The sequence below is a fragment of the Talpa europaea genome, assembly GCF_964194135.1.
Source record: "Talpa europaea genome assembly, chromosome: 2".
Classification (NCBI taxonomy): domain Eukaryota; kingdom Metazoa; phylum Chordata; class Mammalia; order Eulipotyphla; family Talpidae; genus Talpa; species Talpa europaea.
The window spans coordinates 61,627,462-61,645,975 of NC_140068.1; the positions used below are offsets into that span (position 1 = coordinate 61,627,462).

At 36.9% G+C, this 18,514-nt stretch overlaps 1 protein-coding gene across 1 annotated transcript in view; it reads left to right on the forward strand.

Annotated features, from left to right (window-relative positions):
* The window catches only part of ME1 (malic enzyme 1), a gene marked incomplete at both ends in the record, with an annotated part of 144,680 nt that overhangs the window by 96,392 nt on the left and 29,774 nt on the right, over positions 1–18,514 (forward strand). The window lies entirely within an intron of this gene.

Here is an 18,514-nt window from a genome sequence, read left to right on the forward strand (position 1 = left end):
TCTGCTAAAGACACTGTTAAAGAAATTACAAGGAAGCCCAAGATAGAGGAAAATAGCTGTAGAACATATATCTGGTTAACCACATATGTCTGTATATATATATATTTTTTTTAATGGTGTGTTGCAGTTACTTTTTTTTTTCTTTTTCTTTTTTTTATTTTTTATTTATTTATTTTTTAAATAATAAATTTTATTTTTATATTCCCCCATACAATTGCAAACGCCCCATTCTGACCCCAATCCTTCTCCTCCCGCCCCCCACCCCCCACCCCCCAAAAAGTGTCTCTGGTTCATAGTTTTTTGTTGATTTTGATTTTCACTTTCTTATATTCATTTTCCTGGTCCCATATTTAAGTTTTCTAGATTCCTGCTATGAGTGAGACCATCCGGTATTTTTCTTTTTCTTTTTGGCTTATTTCGCTGAGCATGATCCCTTCCAGCGCCATCCATGTTGCTGCAAATTGCATGTGTTTATCTTTTTTGAATGCTGAGTAATATTCCATGGTGTATATGTACCACATCTTCTTGATCCAGTCATCTATTTTTGGGCATTTGGGTTGTTTCCAAAGCTTAGCTATTGTAAACAGTGCTGCTATAAACATAGGGGTGCAGGTGTTCTTTGGAATTGATGTTTCTGTGTCCTTTGGGTAAATACCTAGGAGTGGAATTGCTGGATCATATGGAAGCTCTATGTTTAGTAGGTCCAGAAATCTCCACACAGCTTTCCACAGTGGTTGGACCAGTTTGCACTCCCACCAACAGTGCAGAAGAGTTCCTTTTTCTCCACACCCTCGCCAACATTTGTTGTTGCTAGTTTTTTTAATATGTGCCATTCTCACTGGTGTGAGATGGTATCTCATGGTAGTTTTGATTTGCATTTCCCTGATTACAAGTGATGTTGAACATTTTTTCATATGTCTTTTGGCCATTTGCATTTCCTCTTCAGAGAAGTTTCTTTTTAGCTCTTCTGCCCATTTTTTGACTGGATTATTTTCTTTGATGTTGCTGAGTCTCATCAGCTCTTTGCAGATTTTTGTGATCAGTCCTTGATCATTAGTGTTGAGTGCAAAAATGTTCTCCCAGTTGGTGGGGTTTCTCTTTGTTTTTGTTATTGTCTCTTTTGCTGTGCAGAAGCTCTTTAATTTGATGTAGTCCCAGCTGTTTATCTTTGTCTTCACTATCACTGCTTTGGGTGATGTGTCTGTAAAGATGTCTTTGATGTGCAAATCCCGTAGTGTTTCGCCTATATTTCCTTCTATGTATTTTATGGTTTCAGGTCTTATGTCTAGTTCTTTAATCCATTTTGAGTTGATTTTTGTGTATGGTGTGAGGTAGTGGTCAAGCTTCATTCTTTTGCATGTAGTGACCCAGTTTTCCCAGCACCATTTATTGAACAAACTTTCTTTGCTCCAATGCATAGTCTTTGCTCCTTTGTCAAAGATTAGTTGACCATAAATCTGTGGGTTTATTTCTGGATTTTCTATTCGATTCCATTGGTCTGTATGTCTGTTCTTGTTCCAATACCATGCAGTTTTGATGATTATGGCTTTGTAGTATAGTTTGAAGTCTGGGAGTGTGATGCCTCCATTCCCTTCTTTTTTTTTTCAGGAGAGCTTTGGCTATTCGGGGTTTTTGGTGATTCCATATGAATTTCATCAATAATTGTTCTATTTCTTTGAAGAATGCCATTGAGATTTTGATTGGAATAGCATTGAATCTGTATATTGCTTTTGGTAGGATGGCCATTTTAATAATGTTTATTCTTCCAATCCATGAGCAGGGGATGTCTTTCCATTTCTTTGTGTCTTCCATTTCTTTTAACAGTGTTTTATAGTTTTCTTTGTATAGGTCCTTTACCTCTTTTGTTAGATTTATTCCCAAATATTTGATTTTTTTTGTTTCGATAATAAAAGGGATGGTTTTTTTGATTTCTTCTTCTTCAGATTTATTGTTTGTGTATAGGAAGGCTACTGACTTTTGCGTGTTGATTTTGTATCCTGCCACTTTACTGAATTGATTGATGAGTTGAATTAGTTTTTCTGTGGAGATTTTGGGGTTCTCTATGTATATTATCATATCATCTGCAAATAGTGATAGTTTGACTTCTTCTTTTCCTATTTGGATTCCTTGGATGTCTTTCTCTTGTCTTATTGCTCTGGCTAGGACTTCCAGTATTATATTGAAAAGCAGTGGTGAGAGTGGACATCCTTGTCTTGTTCCAGATCTTAATGGAATTGCTTTCAGCTTTTCACAATTGAGAATGATACTGGCTGTTGGCTTGTCATAGATGGCCTTTATGATGTTGAGGTATGTTCCTTGTATCCCAAGAATTTCAAGGGCTTTTATCATGAATGGGTGTTGCACTTTGTCGAAAGCTTTCTCAGCATTTATTGATATTATCATATGGTTTTTATATTTCTTTTTGTTGATGTGTTGGATAACGTTGATTGATTTTCGGATGTTAAACCATCCTTGTGCCCCTGGAATGAATCCAACTTGGTCGTGGTGAATTATCTTATGGATACATTGTTGGATTCTGATAGCTAAAATTTTATTGAGGATTTTTGCATCAGTGTTCATTAGGGAGATTGGCCTATAGTTTTCCTTTTTTGTGTTGTCCTTATTCGGTTTTGGTATTAGTGTAATATTGGCTTCATAGAACGTGTTTGGTATTGTCCCTTCCTTCTCAATTTTTTGGAAGAGTTTGTGAAGGATAGGCACTTATTCGTCTCTGAATGTTTGGTAGAATTCATTTGTAAATCCATCAGGTCCTGGGCTTTTGTTTTTGGGGAGGTTTTTGATTACCATTTCAATTTCGCTGCTTGTAATTGGTCTGTTTAGGTGTTCTATTTCTTCTTTATCTAGCTTTGGGTGATTGTAGAGTTGTAGGAATTTGTCCATCTCCTCTAGATTGTTGAACTTGTTTCCATATAACTGTTCATAGTAGTTACTGATTATTCTTTTGATTTCTGCTGTGTCCGTTGTGATTTCTCCTCTTTCATTTATGATCCTGTGTATTTGTGCTTTCTCCCTTTTTTCCTTTGTGAGCCTGGCTAGGGGTTTGTCTATTTTATTGATTTTTTCATAGAACCAGCTCTTGGTTTCATTGATCTTTTGGATTGTTTTTTTAGTTTCAATTTCATTTATTTCTGCTTTGGTTTTTATTATTTCTTTTCTTCTACTGGTTTTGGGTTTTTTTTGTTGTTCTTTTTCTAGATCTTTGAGCTTCGAGATTAGGTTGTTTCTTTGAGTTCTTTCTTGTTTTTTGATGTGAGCTTCTATTGCTATATATTTTCCTCTTATTACTGCTTTTGCTGCATCCCATACATTTAGGATATTGGTGTCCTCCTTGTCATTCAATTCAAAGAATTTTTTAATTTCTTCTTTGATCTCCTGTTAGTCCAGTGGTCTTCCAGTAGTGTGGCTTTTAATCTCCATGAGGTAAGATAGTTCCTTGCCTTCTTTTTATGATTTATTTCTAGTTTGATGCCTTTGTGGTCAGAAAAGATGGTTGGTATGATTTCAATCTTGGTGTATCTGTTGATGTTTGTCTTGTGCCCCAGTATGTGATCGATCCTGGAGAATGATCCGTGTGCGCTTGAGAAAAATGTGTACTCCGTTTTTTTTGGGTTTAGTGTTCTATAGATGTCTGTTAAGCCCAAATGCTCTAGGTCCTTATTTAGAGCTTTAGTTTCTTTACTTATTTTTTGTCTTGTTGATCTATCCATTGTTGATAGTGGTGTGTTGAAGTCTCCCACTGCGTATCTGTTTTCAGAGAGGACAACAGTTGTCTGATATATTTTGGTGCTCTTTCGTTTGGTGGGTATATGTTAATGAGTGTTATTTCTTCTTGAAGTATTGTCCCCTTAATCATAATGTAGTGACCATTGGGGTCTCTTTTTATTTTTTTGAGTTTGAAGTCTGTTTTATCTGATATAAGTATAGCTGTTCCTGCTTTCTTTTTTGGCCGATTTGCTTGTAGGATTGTTTTCCATCCTTTGACTTTGAGCCTATTTTTATCTTTTGTAGCTAAATGTGTTTCCTGGAGACAGCAAAAGGTTGGGTTTTGTTTCTTAATCCAGGCTGCAACTCTGTGTCTTTTTATTGAAGAGTTTAGTCCATTTACATTTAGAGTTAATATTGATATGTTAGCATCTGTATTTGCCATTATGTTTGTCTTTCCTTTGATTTTATTTATTTATTCTTTTAATAACTTTTTTTTTTTTTGGTCTTCTTTCGTTGTTATTCGTCCCTCTGAAGTTCTGGCTTTAGGATTCCTTGTAGTATTTTTTGGAGTGGGGGTTTAGTCGTAATGAAATTCCGGAGTTTCTCTTTGTCTGGGAATGTCCATATTCTTTCTTCATGGAGGAAAGAGAGCTTTGCGGGATAGAGTATTCTTGGTTAGCATCTGTTTTCTTGGAGTCTGTTGACTATGTCCCTCCACTCTCTCCTTGCCCGTAGTGTTTCTTCAGAGAAGTCTGATGTCAGCCTGATTGGTTTTCCTTTGAATGTTATCTGTTTCTTCCCTCTTGTCAGCTTCATTATTTTTTCCTTGTCCTGGATTCTTGGGAGCTTTACTATTATGTGTCTTGCTGTGTTTTTCCTTTCGTCGTGGAAGTTTGGTGTTCTTCTTGCTTCTTGTATATCAATTTTCAGCTCCTTCTTCGCATTTGGGAAGTTCTCTTCAATTATATCCATGAATATTTTCTCTGTTCCTACATCTCTCTCCTCTCCTTCTGGAATTCCTATAACTCTTATATTTCCTTTCCTCATGGAGTCAGATAGTTCCCAAAGTCTTTCTTCATTCTTTTTCCTTCGTACTTCTCTTTCCTTTTCTGTTTTGGTTCTTTTTATTTCTGTGTCTTCAAGAGTACTTATTCGCTCTTCCATTTCACCTATTCTGCTTTCATTGCTTTTCCCAGAGTTCTTTAGTTCCTCCATTAATTCTTTGATCTCCTGCATTTCTTTTACTTCCCTCTTTAGGGACTCAATTTCCTTCTTCTGATCTATCACTTTTTTAATCATGGCAATTTTAAATTCTCTTTCTGGAAGGCTCAGAAGTTCTTCCAAGTTGCTGTCGTTGCAATCTGGGGAGTGGTTTTCTTTTTGTGGTGTGCTTCTTTCCTGAGGAGTTGTTAGGTTGCGTGTGGTTCTTCTACTCCCTACTGTCTGTTTTCTAATTTGTCGTATGCGTTGGGACACTGTGTTGCTCGGACTGACTGGCATCTTGGGTGAACTTCTCCGCTCCCCTCTGGCTCTTCCAGGAGCCATCTCTGTCTTCTGGGGGAGCTTTCTGCTGGTTTTAGGCAGTTTTTACTGAAGAAATGTCCCTGTTCTAAAATGGCGAAGCGGGATGCAGTCCCTGCGCCTCCGGTTTCAGGCACACTCTTCTGCACACCCGGTCTGCCCCGGACGTGGTTGCCTGCTCCCTCTGTGGGCTCAGACTGCTGGTCGGAAGGGGCCTGGCGTGGGCTAACTTCCCGGCTGGCCACTGGGTCCTCCAGAAGCCTTCTGCCCTTTTCAAGCAGTCTTAAGAAATTTCCTGTTCTATGGGGTGTTAGTGACTTTTTTTTCCTGGTCGCTAGGTGGCGCCAGAGATCTCTCCTATTGTCCTTGGGGGGCTGTTTTTCGCCTCCCCCCACCCGTGGGACAGGGAACAGAGCGGGAATGGTAGGGTACACCTCAACAGCTTTGGGGTGCTGTGTCTGCCTTGTGCCCCACCGTCGTGGAGAACCCACGCCCCTAATTTCGTGCCCCGGGTCTCAGTTCAAAGCCCTCAGTTCCAGGACGCGGGCTGTAGCCCAGTTCAGTGGCGCGGGAATGGCGCCTTTTGCACCGCTCCCGTGCCTGGACGCCTGGTTCCTGCTCACTCAGGGAGGGACCTTGACCTCAGTGAGGACCTCCGCGCATCTCCCAGCAAGCCTAGGTCGCAGGCTCAGGCGCGGGTACCTGGGCAGCCGCGATCCAGGTCTGCACTTGCTTTTCAAGCTTGCCAAGTGCAGCGCTTTTCCGTGCAAGCTTACTGGCAGCCCGGGCTGTGTGTGCGTCTCCCGGGGTCTTTGTTCTTCTCTAATGGCGCCCAGAGCCCTTCTCTCACCGCCGCGGCGAATCCTGCAGGGTTCACCTCAGCTCCTGTTCACGGGGTGTGGTGGCTGCAATAGTTCCTTTCCACTCACAGTCCCGCTTGCTGAGTCCGTTTTTCTTGTTGGCCGTTTTGGTTTGTTGTTTTCCTCCTCTCTGCTGGTCGGAGAGTGCCGCCTCTGTGGGCGGGGGAGGGGAGCAGGGTTCTGGCTTCCCTCCCTTGTAGTCCTCTTTTATGGCCACTTTCTTCTTCGGGTAATTTGCTGGAGTCACCTGTTTATCTTCCGTGTCCCAGTTCTCACTGGGACCTGCCGCTTTTCCTCCCTATTAACTTTTTTTAATGGGAGATCTTACTCGCAGCGTCTCCTCGCCGCCATGTTGCTCCACCCCCTCTATGTCTGTATATTTTAAAAACTCCTACAACTCAAAAATAAGATAATAACTAAGGTTTTAAGTGGGAAAAGGTTTGAAGCAATACTTCACAGTGATCATTAAGCACATTTGTTCATTTGTATCAGAGAAATGCAAATTGAAATCACAGTGAGATGTGTAACATACCCAATAGATGTCCTGTATTAAAAATATTGATGGTAGCAAGTGTTGCTGAGGATTTGCAACAACAGGAATTATTAGCATTGTTGGTGAGAGTGTAAATAATGGCAGAACCACTTTGGAAAACTTTTGGGCATTTTTATATACCTACCATACTGCCATGTAGTTCCATCCTCTGTTCTGTATGGACCCACCATATTATCAGGAAATTCCGTTTCTTGTTCATATTTTCAAAAGAGAAATGAAAACTTAGAAATCTTATCAGGAGCTTTATTCGTGGCTTCTCGAAACTGGAATCTACCCAAATGTCATAATATTCCCTAACTGTGGTACAGGCACATGATGGGATACTATTCAGCAAAGGAATAACTATTGAGTGATGCAGCAACATGGATGAAACTCAAAAAATCATGTCAAATATTAGAAGTCAAATATAAAAGGTTTCATTTAACTTATACAATTTATCAGAAAAACTAGGAAAGATAAAAAGAATTTGTAGCGAAAAGAAAGTATATTTGTAGTTGTCTGGAGCTACTGTTCCACTGGGGTTTGACTACAGAGGGCCACAGGAGAGTTTGTTGGGGTGTTATGAATATTCTATATTATACTTATAGAGGTGGTTACCCAGTATACATTTATAAAAAGTAGTCAGATTGTGGACTTAATGGGTGCTTTTTATTGCGTGTAACTCATGTTATTAAAATTGATTTTAAAGAAAGCAAGGCACAAAAAATGTTTTAGCATGACATAAAACTATTGCAGTCTCCTTTTTGTTTACCTACTTGATTTTATAGACTTTGTATTTATTATTCAATATTTAAATTTTGCAGGTACATTTTTTAATTTTCTTCTTATCCAAAGAAAATTCCATCTCTTAGCAGAGTACGAAAAACAAAATAGAAGGATGTAGCCTTTGAATTGGTCAGCTAGGCTGTTTGAGGCAAATATTGAAACTATTAGCTTATTATTATAAAAGCTTATCAAGTATATATCTGTGTCCTGTTCCCCAAATATTCTCCAATGGATTATCAATAATGAAGTGTATCACATGAAGTGTAATGAAGTGTATACACAATGTCTATAAATATATCTATCTATCTATCTATATATATATATGGAGAGAGAGAGAGAGGTGAGCAATTGATTTAGAATTCTCTTGACCTTATTTTATCAGTCTGTTGTTCACAAGTGAGAATAGAATTCTAATATTCTTACAAATATGAACTGTAGTTACAATTTTTCAGAGATTATTTGTTTCCCGCACATCTATGGAAAAGAGGTGGGTTAAAATATTCCCGTCTAGACAAAGCAAAATAGATACAGCTTGCCATGTATGCCTGCCTCACTGATAATCATGGTTTTGTTCAGAAATGTATAATTGGAAAGGCTACACCTGTTCTCCATCTGCATTCCACCAAGAGCAAAATTATTGGCTTTTTATTTCCTCACTTTCACTAATCAGGTTGGTAATAGGGTCACACTTTTTCAAAACTTGAATATTTTTCATGGTTGCAAAGGGCCTAGGTTATAATTTGACCTCTGTTGAGGATATTTATCCAATTCTTTTTTTTTGGCTTAGAATTGCAAAATTTCTCAGAAGGGTAGTGGAAAGATGGAGAATGTGACCCAAAACACTAAATTTGTAATTGACAGAGGAAAACTTAAATCCAAGGTAATCAGATTCTAAGTCCATTTGATTGTTAACTTCACTGTAAGTGTTCTTTTCAGCAAGTATTGTTTTAGGCACAGAAATTACTTTTCTTGGTTTATATTTCTCAGTGATACTAGAAGCAAAGTATTAGTTTACAAATGGTAAATCATCAAATTTACACATCCCCCTGTGATGGTAAACTCAATAAACTCACTGAAAGTAAGCCTTCTACTACAAATAGCTTTTGTTGATAAAATTTTGGAACTGTCTTTTGTCAGAGAGAGAGTTGCATTCTTGAAAATTATTCTGAAATCTAAGTGTACCTGTTAATTAAAAAAAAAGAGTCATTTAAAAATGGTTTAATGCAAAAGGAAGTAAAAGAATTTCTTATAATTATATCCTATTTTGTCCCTAAGAAATTTTCCAAATTAAGTAGGGACTCTGCATAAGAATTCTAATATTAGCTCAACTAATTACTGAGCTTTTTTAAGGGGAAAAAAAAAATCAGTGACCTATAAGCACCCATGTAGGTGCCAACAGAAACAATCTTGAAGCAGTTTGACCTTAATGATCTTCAATACCATTGAATACATGAGGCTTCTAGTTTGTTGGAAGAAAATACCTTCTTTTATATGTATAAAGCAGGGAACATGATATTTTGTCATATTTGTGCCTTTAGTTATTTCTAAATGTACAGTTCTCAGATTTTTCTTAAAAAATGTACACACATTTTTATCATTCACTGGCATAGGAATGGATATCATTTTTCAAGTTTTTTATTTTAAATAGTTATGTCTGCAAAGTCCTTGATCCTATTTACTTTGATTTTGAGGTTTCACTATAAAATAGTGTGAATTAAAAAAAAACCAAACATCTGGATGTTAACTCTTTTCGGGTAATTCCCTGGAACTCTACATGATAATGGTTACTGTTCATAGTACTTTTGGAATGCCTGTTTGGAGATTATCTTTTTTTTTATTATTTTGTTTATGTATTTTTAACTGAGGTAATATTGGGGTACCCACATCAGGTATTATAACCATATTGTATGCACCACCAACTCACCCATATTCCACTACCATAGACCACACTACTTTCTTCCTGCTTCCTTCCCCTACTCTCTCCCTTCCCCTCTTGGTATTTTAGTTTTCTAGTCAGCAATCCAGAGTTAGTATTTCAGTTTGTCTTTAATGGACTATTATTTAATTACTTTATAGTCCACATGTTAGTGACACCATCCAGTATTTGTCTTTCTTTTTCTGACTTATATGACTTAGCTTATCCTTTCAAGCTCCATCCATGTTATCATCAATGGTATACATATACCATTGTATATATATCACATCTTCTTGATCCACTCATCTGTTGTGGGATGCATAGTTTGTTTCCATAGCCAAGTTATAGTAAATAGTGCTGCAGTAAACATGGGAGTGAAAGTTTCCTTTCAAATGAGTGGTTTTGAATTTTTTAGGTGGATGCCTAGGAGTGGAATTACTGGGTCAAATGGCAGATGCAAGTTTAATGTTTTGGGACACCTCCATACTGGTTTCCATAGGGGCTGGACCAGTTTTCATTCCCACCAGCAGTGTAAAAGATTTCCCTTTTTTCCACATCCTCACCAGCACTTGTTGTTTTTTTGTCTTTTCTATGTAGGTCATCCTCACAGGTGTGAGATGGTATGGTGGTATGGACATTATCTTTTTTTTTTTAATTTTTTTTTTATAGAGGCATGCTTTATTTATTTGTTTGCTGGTTTGTTTGTTTGTTTTGTTTATACATGCACTGGGTACAGTCAGAAGCGCGGGAGGGTGAGAGAATTCATCAGAGCCAGAGCGGGGAGCAGAGCAGGCAGAAGGACCGAAGTACACTGCTGAGGGGAGCAGCGGGCGGCAGGGTATGGACATTATCTTTAAAACCAGTGACAATTCTTTTAAATATCACAGTGTTGGCATTAAAAGAAAAAAAAAAAAAACCTTTGGTATGATTCTTGAGAATAGTCTTGTTCTCTATCTCTAGTTCTTGATTATAAAGCTTATGTTCAAATCCATTATAGCTATTTAAAAAAGAAGAAAGAAATTACTTATGAAATAGGGCTATAAAGTCATGAAACTGATTTAAGTTCACTTTGAAAGTAGTTGAGTAGTTGCAGCATCATTGAGTTAAATACATAGTCTGAAAGTATGCACCTTGGTGGTAATATTCATCTCCTTGCATATACAAAATCTGACAAATTTCTGTATTTTCACAGTCTGAAATAAGATACAAGATATTTCCCTACATTTAAAAAAAAGTCTAGCAGCATCATTAGTGACCATTATAATTGGCCTTTCTGACTTTTCTCAGAGGTGACAGTACTTACTCATATGACTGATTGTTTCTGAAACCTTGGGTGGTTTTTAACCTTCCTGGACATTACTTGTTTCTAAATGGTCTCCACAGACCTCCCTAGCTTGAGAATTTTGACTCTGATAATCTGCAACAAAAGGCCAATCTGTTTGCTGCTCAAAACTTGATCCTACTGTTTTGTGAAAATTGTTGACTTTTAGATATAAACAGTTTGATCAGGACCAAATTGATAAGGAGACATATACATATATAGTGATTCACACTACAGAAGTCAATAACATGATTGAGGTTATGGGTAAGATACTGAAACATGTATTGAGGAGACCTTGAATTCTCCATGGTAAGTTTGCAGATGACATTTATAAAAGCATTTTCTAAATTTATGTATTCTTTTTACATAGGCATTCTGGGCCTAGGAAAGGTACAGTTTAGATGCATTGTTAAAAGCCACTGACATGTTGAACTCATAGAGATCATATACCCGTCTCCCCCAACTCAACTTTTGAAGTCCATGAGGTGGACCCATTACACAAATCACAGAAAATCTTGCATCATGTTGTTATACTTGGTCATCTGTTGAAATGTAAAAATAATGACTTACCTATTTCCATATACTCTTTCACTTATTTCATGCTTTTTCATACTTCATGTTTTGTGTTTTATTTCCTAAACCAAAATCCCAATGCTCTTGTTTCCTCTCAAACCTTTCCATTATGTTTTAGGAAATCTGTTCTTTAATAACTCGCTCCTTTACAGCCTCATTCCCTAATTGGATATGCCCTCTACCTCTTTGCTTTACTAAAACACTATTTTCATTTGTGAGCTCCACTTTAGCTATAGTGTTTTCATAGAGTAATGCTTATTGGTCCACACAGTACTGTAGGGTTGGGAGGTAACCTCTAACTTCTCCCTCCTACCCTTTTCAAATTAATACTCCACCCGTAGGTACTCTTCCTCTACCACTTCTTGGATTCTTAGATCAATTAGGTTTGTCAGATCTCTATATCCTCCCAATTTATTAACTACTTGTCTCTAATTTTTCCCATTTTTGAAGTCTTGCCTCTCAAAAAAGTAACAGTTTGTGAGGTTGTGAGTTCCTTCAAATTTTGAGAGGCAAGGCAATACCCAAGCAGAATGATTCTAATTTTGCTTGTGATTCACTGGTTGTCCTTGATATAGAGGGTTGTGATTTTTCCTGTATTGTAGATGCTTGTGCAAAAATCCATTAGTGAGTAAGAATGGTTGACAACATATGAAAATATTATCTTAAATTTTATTCCTCGTTTAAAGAATAAAAAGATTCATAATGTACCACTGCCCCAAATCTGTCTTACTGTCATTTCAAGAATAGAGTTGGAGTTCCTTTGGAAAATCAGCAACAGAGATATGTGCTTAAAAATGTGTCATTCATCTAAACATGATCTGAAATCCTAAAATATATATACAAACATAATAAGGGAAATAATTAAATTTGATTGATTCTTCCCCAAAGAGAACTTGAGTCAATATCAAGCTACCTATCCGGGTTCATAAGACTATTCCTAATTTGAAACTTTAGTGTCCAATATTGATATAAAATTCTGTTCTTAGTGTCCTAGAGCACAAACTTTAAGATCTTTTTTATTTTCTTCCTCCACCATACTCTTCTCCTTATTTGAATCCTACCCAGGTGACCAATTTAAGCCTTATCTTGTTACCTTGTTGTCCTTCCTAAACCCTATAGTGATCTCTGTGTACCATTTATTTTGATTTTAATTGCAATCTCCTTTATTTTTTGGCTTGTATCCTTTGTCTTTCCGTGAGATTTGGTAAGCATTTTAAGGTCAAAATCTGTGATTCACAGTCTAAACAGACTAACCACAAGCCCAGAAATCAAAAGAGTAATCAAAATCTTCCTCAAAATGGATTAAAGAACTAGACATAAGACCTGAAACCATAAAATACATAGAAGGAAATATAGGCGAAACACTACGTGATATGCACATCAAAGATATCTTTACAGACACATCACCCAAAGCAGTGATATTGAAGGCAAAGATAAACAGCTGGGACTACATCAAATTAAAGAGCTTCTGCACAGCAAAGGAGACAGTAACCAAAACAAAGAGAAACCCCACCGACTGGGAGAACATTTTTGCACACAACACTAATGGTAAAGGACTGATCACAAAAATCTGCAAAGAGCTGATGAGACTCAACAACAAAGAAAATAATCCAGTCAAAAAAATGGGCAGAAGAGCTAAAAAGAAACTTCTCTGAAGAGGAAATGCAAATGGCTAACAGGCATATGAAAAAATGTTCAACATCACTTGTAATCAGGGAAATGCAAATCAAAACTACCATGAGATACCATCTTACACCAGTGAGAATGGCACATATTAAAAAAACTAGCAACAACAAATGTTGGTGAGGATGTGGAGAAAAAGGAACTCTTCTGCACTGTTGGTGGGAGTGCAAACTGGTCCAACCACTATGGAGAGTGTGTAGAGATTTCTGGACCTACTAAACATAGAGCTTCCATATGATCCAGCAATTCCACTCCTAGGTATTTACCCAGAGGACACAGGAACATCAATTCCAAAGAGCACCTGCACCCCTATGTTTATAGCAGCACTATTTACAATAGCTAAGCTTTGGAAACAACCCAAATGCCCAAAAATAGATGACTGGATCAAGAAGTTGTGGTACATATACACCATGGAATATTACTCAGCATTCAAAAAAGATAAACACATGCCATTTGCAGCAACATGGCTGGAGCTGGAAGGGATCATGCTTAGTGAAATAAGCCAGAAAGAAAAAGAAAAATACCGGATGGTCTCACTCATAGCAGGAATCTAGATAACTTAAATAAGGGACCAGGAAAATGAATAACTATAAGAAAGTGAAAATCAAAATCAACAAAAAACTATGAACCAGAGACACTCTATGGGGGGTGGGGAGCGGGAAGGGGAGGGATTGGGGTCAAAATAAGGGAGTTGCAATTGTATGGGGAATATAAAAATAAAATTTATTTAAAAATAATAAAAATTTTAAAAAATAAAAAATCTGTGATTCATCTCTGCCACTCAACTCTTTGAGCACCTTGAGGCCTTAGTTACATTATTAAAAATGAGTAATTTGTAATAAATTATTTCAAGGTACCCATCAGAACTAAAGTATTCTGGATCTTGGATGCTACATAGTGACATGTATGTTATAAATCCTAAAAAAAATTTTAATAAAATCAAAATATGCTTTATTGACTTGGTTATGTGATTTACTGATAGTTTACAATCATTATCCATTTGTATACTTACTGTAATAAAGTACAAGCATGTTGAATGAATGCAAATGCTGTCTTGTTAGTTTTATGATACAATTATAACTGTGTTGTTTTATCAGTGCAGTTCTTTTATTTGTAAATATACGATTTGCTTCTTTTTCTTAGTCGTCATGTTGGTGCTCTGAGAGCCGACGTATAAAGTAATTAAAACCATTGGCGCTGTAGTTCTGTCAAGACCCTTCCACTTATTAGTAGCCTGAACTCAACCATAGTCCTTAATGTCTCTGAGGTCCAGTATTTTAATTTGTAAAATGATTAATAACAGTACTTTCTTCATTGGGATGTTTAGAGAACTAAACAAGATAATCCCTCTAACATGCGGAACACAGTGCCTGACACTCAGAATGTGCTCGAGGTAGTGATTAGTCACGGTAATAAAGTTTTTGTCTGATGCCACAAGAAAACATCCCCTGCAGTTTTTACATGTTAATTTTATGGGCGGCATTTTGGTTAACTTTTAAAACCATTTACACCCACTATTTTATGTGATATTTTGATCATAAAATAGTAGGTTCTTTTCATAGTTATGTAGAATTGACTTGGCTTACTTCTTTGTGTTTTACTACGTATAATTTCATAGTGACAAAGCTGGTTCAATCTGGAACAAAATATCCCTTACATGGTTTTCTTTCATTATATGATGCAAGCTGCTTGTATCACAAAATGAATTCAGAATGCTTCTCTCTCAATATTTAGGAGTAAAATCAGATTTAACTACCAGGTGGAGAAAAGTCATGGAATTAAAACTGATATGTGGTATTCTCCAGGGGATACTTCTTAAAAAAAAAAAAAAAAAAAAAAAAAACTTTGGTAAATGATAAGGTATCTTGTGCATCATCTTACTGCCTATGCCTAGCCCAAGATTTCATTTAGAAACATTATAAATTTATAGCCTGACCACATTGTGTCCTAAACACTGAAGGCAAACCATATTGTGGGAACCTCATTTTTACTATGGGGAAATTGTAGCAAGTTCCAAACCCTAGGACCAAGTAAGTAGTAGATCCTGGAATAGAACTGAGAAGGCACTGAATCCTTATCATATACTGAGACCACAGGATCTGTTGCTTCTAAACATAATGACAGATCATCAGATGCTGCTAGACCTGCCAGCACATGACACTTTGTGAGCAAACCAAATTCAGTCACTGTAAAATCATGCTGCCTTTCCTTTCTGAAGGCCTGCTTAGAAACCAAAGAAGTAGGGAAGAATCCATCACACTCCTAGGCATTAGGTGATTATTGACTGACATTTGTGTTTGGGGTAAACAGTTGCTACCACAAAGTTTGCTTCTCTGCTAAGGCTTCAAAAGAAATTCTCATTTATAAACCGTAGAAATGTTTTCTAGTAAATTTAAATGAAGCCAGCTAAAGAGTTTGCTAGAATGACATCGTATATATAAGGAGCATAAGAATTTATTGTTCCACTTCCCAATTTGCTTTCATGTTTTTACTTCTTTTGCCTTTAGTTGATTTCCAGAGCACTGAAATGATTTGAATGTTTTGAAGGATTTATTCTGGTATATTGCTGGTGTTTGGAGAAATTTGCCAACTCCTCACTGTCGTATCAGAAGTAGTCTTGTCTATCAGTATTATTTCATACGGATAAAAACTACCTGCAGTTACTTACATTTTACTGTCTTATTATAGCACATCATTTTCTTTCTTTCTGAAACACACCCTTTAGAAGTTACTTTAGTTATATAAAGTCTTTGGTTTTATTTATCTAAAGATAACTTTGTTTCAGTTTACTTTTAACCATTAGCTTGACTATATATACTATTCTAGAATAACAGCCATTTTCACTTAGACCTTTGAAGATATTATTTCACCATCTATGGTTTCTGTTGTGTCTACTAAATGATTTTAAAAATTTAGTGATTTGGGAGTACATAGTGTGTGCCAGTCTGTGCACACTGAACACTTACATTCACCATTTAATCCTGCTTTCTAATTTGTGATAATATGCCATTATTATTATCATTTCTCCTCCTGGAGAAACAGAGGCACAGAACATTTAGGGACATAGAATAAACCAGCAGGGCAGGATTCATCCTAGGAGCTCAGACTCCAGAGCTTATTTTTTTTATTTTTTTTAAAGATTTATTTATTTATTTATATAAGCACTGGGTACAGTCAGAAGCACGGGAGGGCAAGAGAATTCACCAGAGTCAGAGAGGAGAGCAGAGCAGGCAGACTGACGAAGTACACTACTGAGGGGAGCAGCAGGTGGCAGGAGAGGTCTATGCACCGTGCGGGACCCTCACCCGGTGGCTGGGGATCAAACTGGTGCTGCAGAGGCTGCGGGCAGCTTCGCAACCCAGCGTAGAACCACTGCGCCACCGGGGAGGCCCCAGAGCTTATGTTTTAATACCACTGCCAGATCAGCAGATACTTAAAAAGAACAATGAAAGATAAATTACTAAATGTTGAAGTTATTTAGAAACGATGGTAATTGAAATGGAGTCTTTTTTTTTTTTTGAGATAAAGTAATGGACTAATCACAATAAGACTATCATTACCAAGCAGTACCTACATGTCCTTTCACCTATATGATGAGACTACTATAGTGCCTGCCTCACAGATGAGGAGAGTAAGTGAATATATACACATAGATACACTTACACACATTACTTGAAAGTGAAGACATATTTGTTGATTATAGCAGTAGTGGAATAAAAGAGAAAAATTCTGTTTCTATACCACCTATATACCAGAATATAATGTATGATTATAGGTAATTAAAGGAAAGGATGTACTATTAAATAATTGTTGCTATATACTTGAGTGAATTATTTAAAAAACAAATTTTGAATTATCTTAAAAAGTCTTTATCAGGGCCTTTCTGGTGGTGCAGGGGTTAAAGAGACAGCACTAACAAGCTATCACCAGTCACTGCAGCACTAGTTCTATCCCTGGCCCATGGCCAGGGAGCTGACCCACATGGCATAACAGACCTCTCCTGTCTCACCTGCTGCTCCTCTCAGCAGTGTGTGTTTGGTAGATCTGCCTGTTCACCACTCTGGAGAATCCTCTCACCCTCCACACCTCTGGCTTGTAGGCATAAATAAATGCAGTACTTGTATGCATAAATAAATAGATAACTCTAAAAAAATTCTTTATCAAAACAGTAAAAAAAATTACCAGATATAGAAGTTAATTATTTTCCATAGCTATGATATCATTAGAAAAAAGTTTTTGATTATGGTTAAAGTAACTATTTGTGGAGAAGACATTGCCTTCATGGTAGGAAGTATACCACCTCAAGGGCAGAAACTATAAATAAAAAGATTAAAATGTCTAACCACATAACATTTTAAAAGTGCTTTTGTTAAAAAAAAACAGGAACACCATCTGATCAATGGCACAGTATGCCAGTGCAGGAAAACCATAGCAACACATAGGACAGAAAGCTACTATTCTTGAGATTTAAAGATTTCTTTTGAAATATTAAAGGAAAAAAAATCATAAGAATAGAAAAATTAACCAAGGAACATACAATCTTACAGAAAAGAATTACAAAATGACCAAGAGTCACAGAAAAAAATGCTAAACTTCACAAATAATAAAAATAGTGCAAATAAACATTCAGATACTAGTTTTTGCCTATGACCACAATGGAAGACAACTAACTAACTTGTATTTTGTTGGATCAGAAGAAAGGGAGAGTCTCATCTGCATTGTGATGTCAGGACATGGTGGCTTGAGACTGCCTTTGAATTATAGGGGTAATATTGACAAGAAAAGTTGCCTTCTCGTCTGAGACATTTGGAAGGGAAGACAGATTGGTTTTGTCTAGTCAAGGGGTGTTATTTTAAATCCAGATAGTCCTGAGAATTCCTGGGGATATGAAGCTAGTAGAGAGGGAGACATTGAAACTGAAAGGTAAAGTTGAAGCAATAAGGTCCATAAAAGATTAGAAACAGAAAACAATATTTCCTAGAAATAGGGGAAGAAAGGAAATAAAATTATAAAGTTATTTAAAAGCTATAATAATCAAAATAAGGTGGTGTTTTTGTTTTGTTTTTTACATGGATAGATTAGTAGATTAATCAAATGTGGAGAACTAAAATTCAAGACAGTTCTATCTGGATAACATGAATCCAGTGAGGCGGTGACTGGTAAGAGATTGAGTGCTTGTGACGCAAGCGGAGTAAAAATGATTTGTAAAAGTGGCTTTGGGATCATGTTTGTGGACCAGGAAGTGATGAAAATAAATATTGGCTAGACTCAATAACGGGGATTTATGTGCTAAGGGGAGTGAGGGGGTTATTTAGAGTGAGAGAGGAAGAGGACAACAGGACAGCAGGCGACAGTGGAATTTTAGGGAGAGAGCCAGTGTTGAAATAATTCTGGCAGCAGAGGTGAAGCTAGAAGGACTGAGTTAGAAGAGATTAGAAGAACCAGAATGAAAAGCAGATTTTAAGCTGGAGTCAGTGGAAGAGACAGAAGCTAGAGTTTGGGAGAAAGAGAAGAATATTTCAGAGTTAAGATTTATGCAGTAGGACTTTTACACCATTAACTTCCTGATCCTCGTATTTTATTCTGTTGTTTGTTCA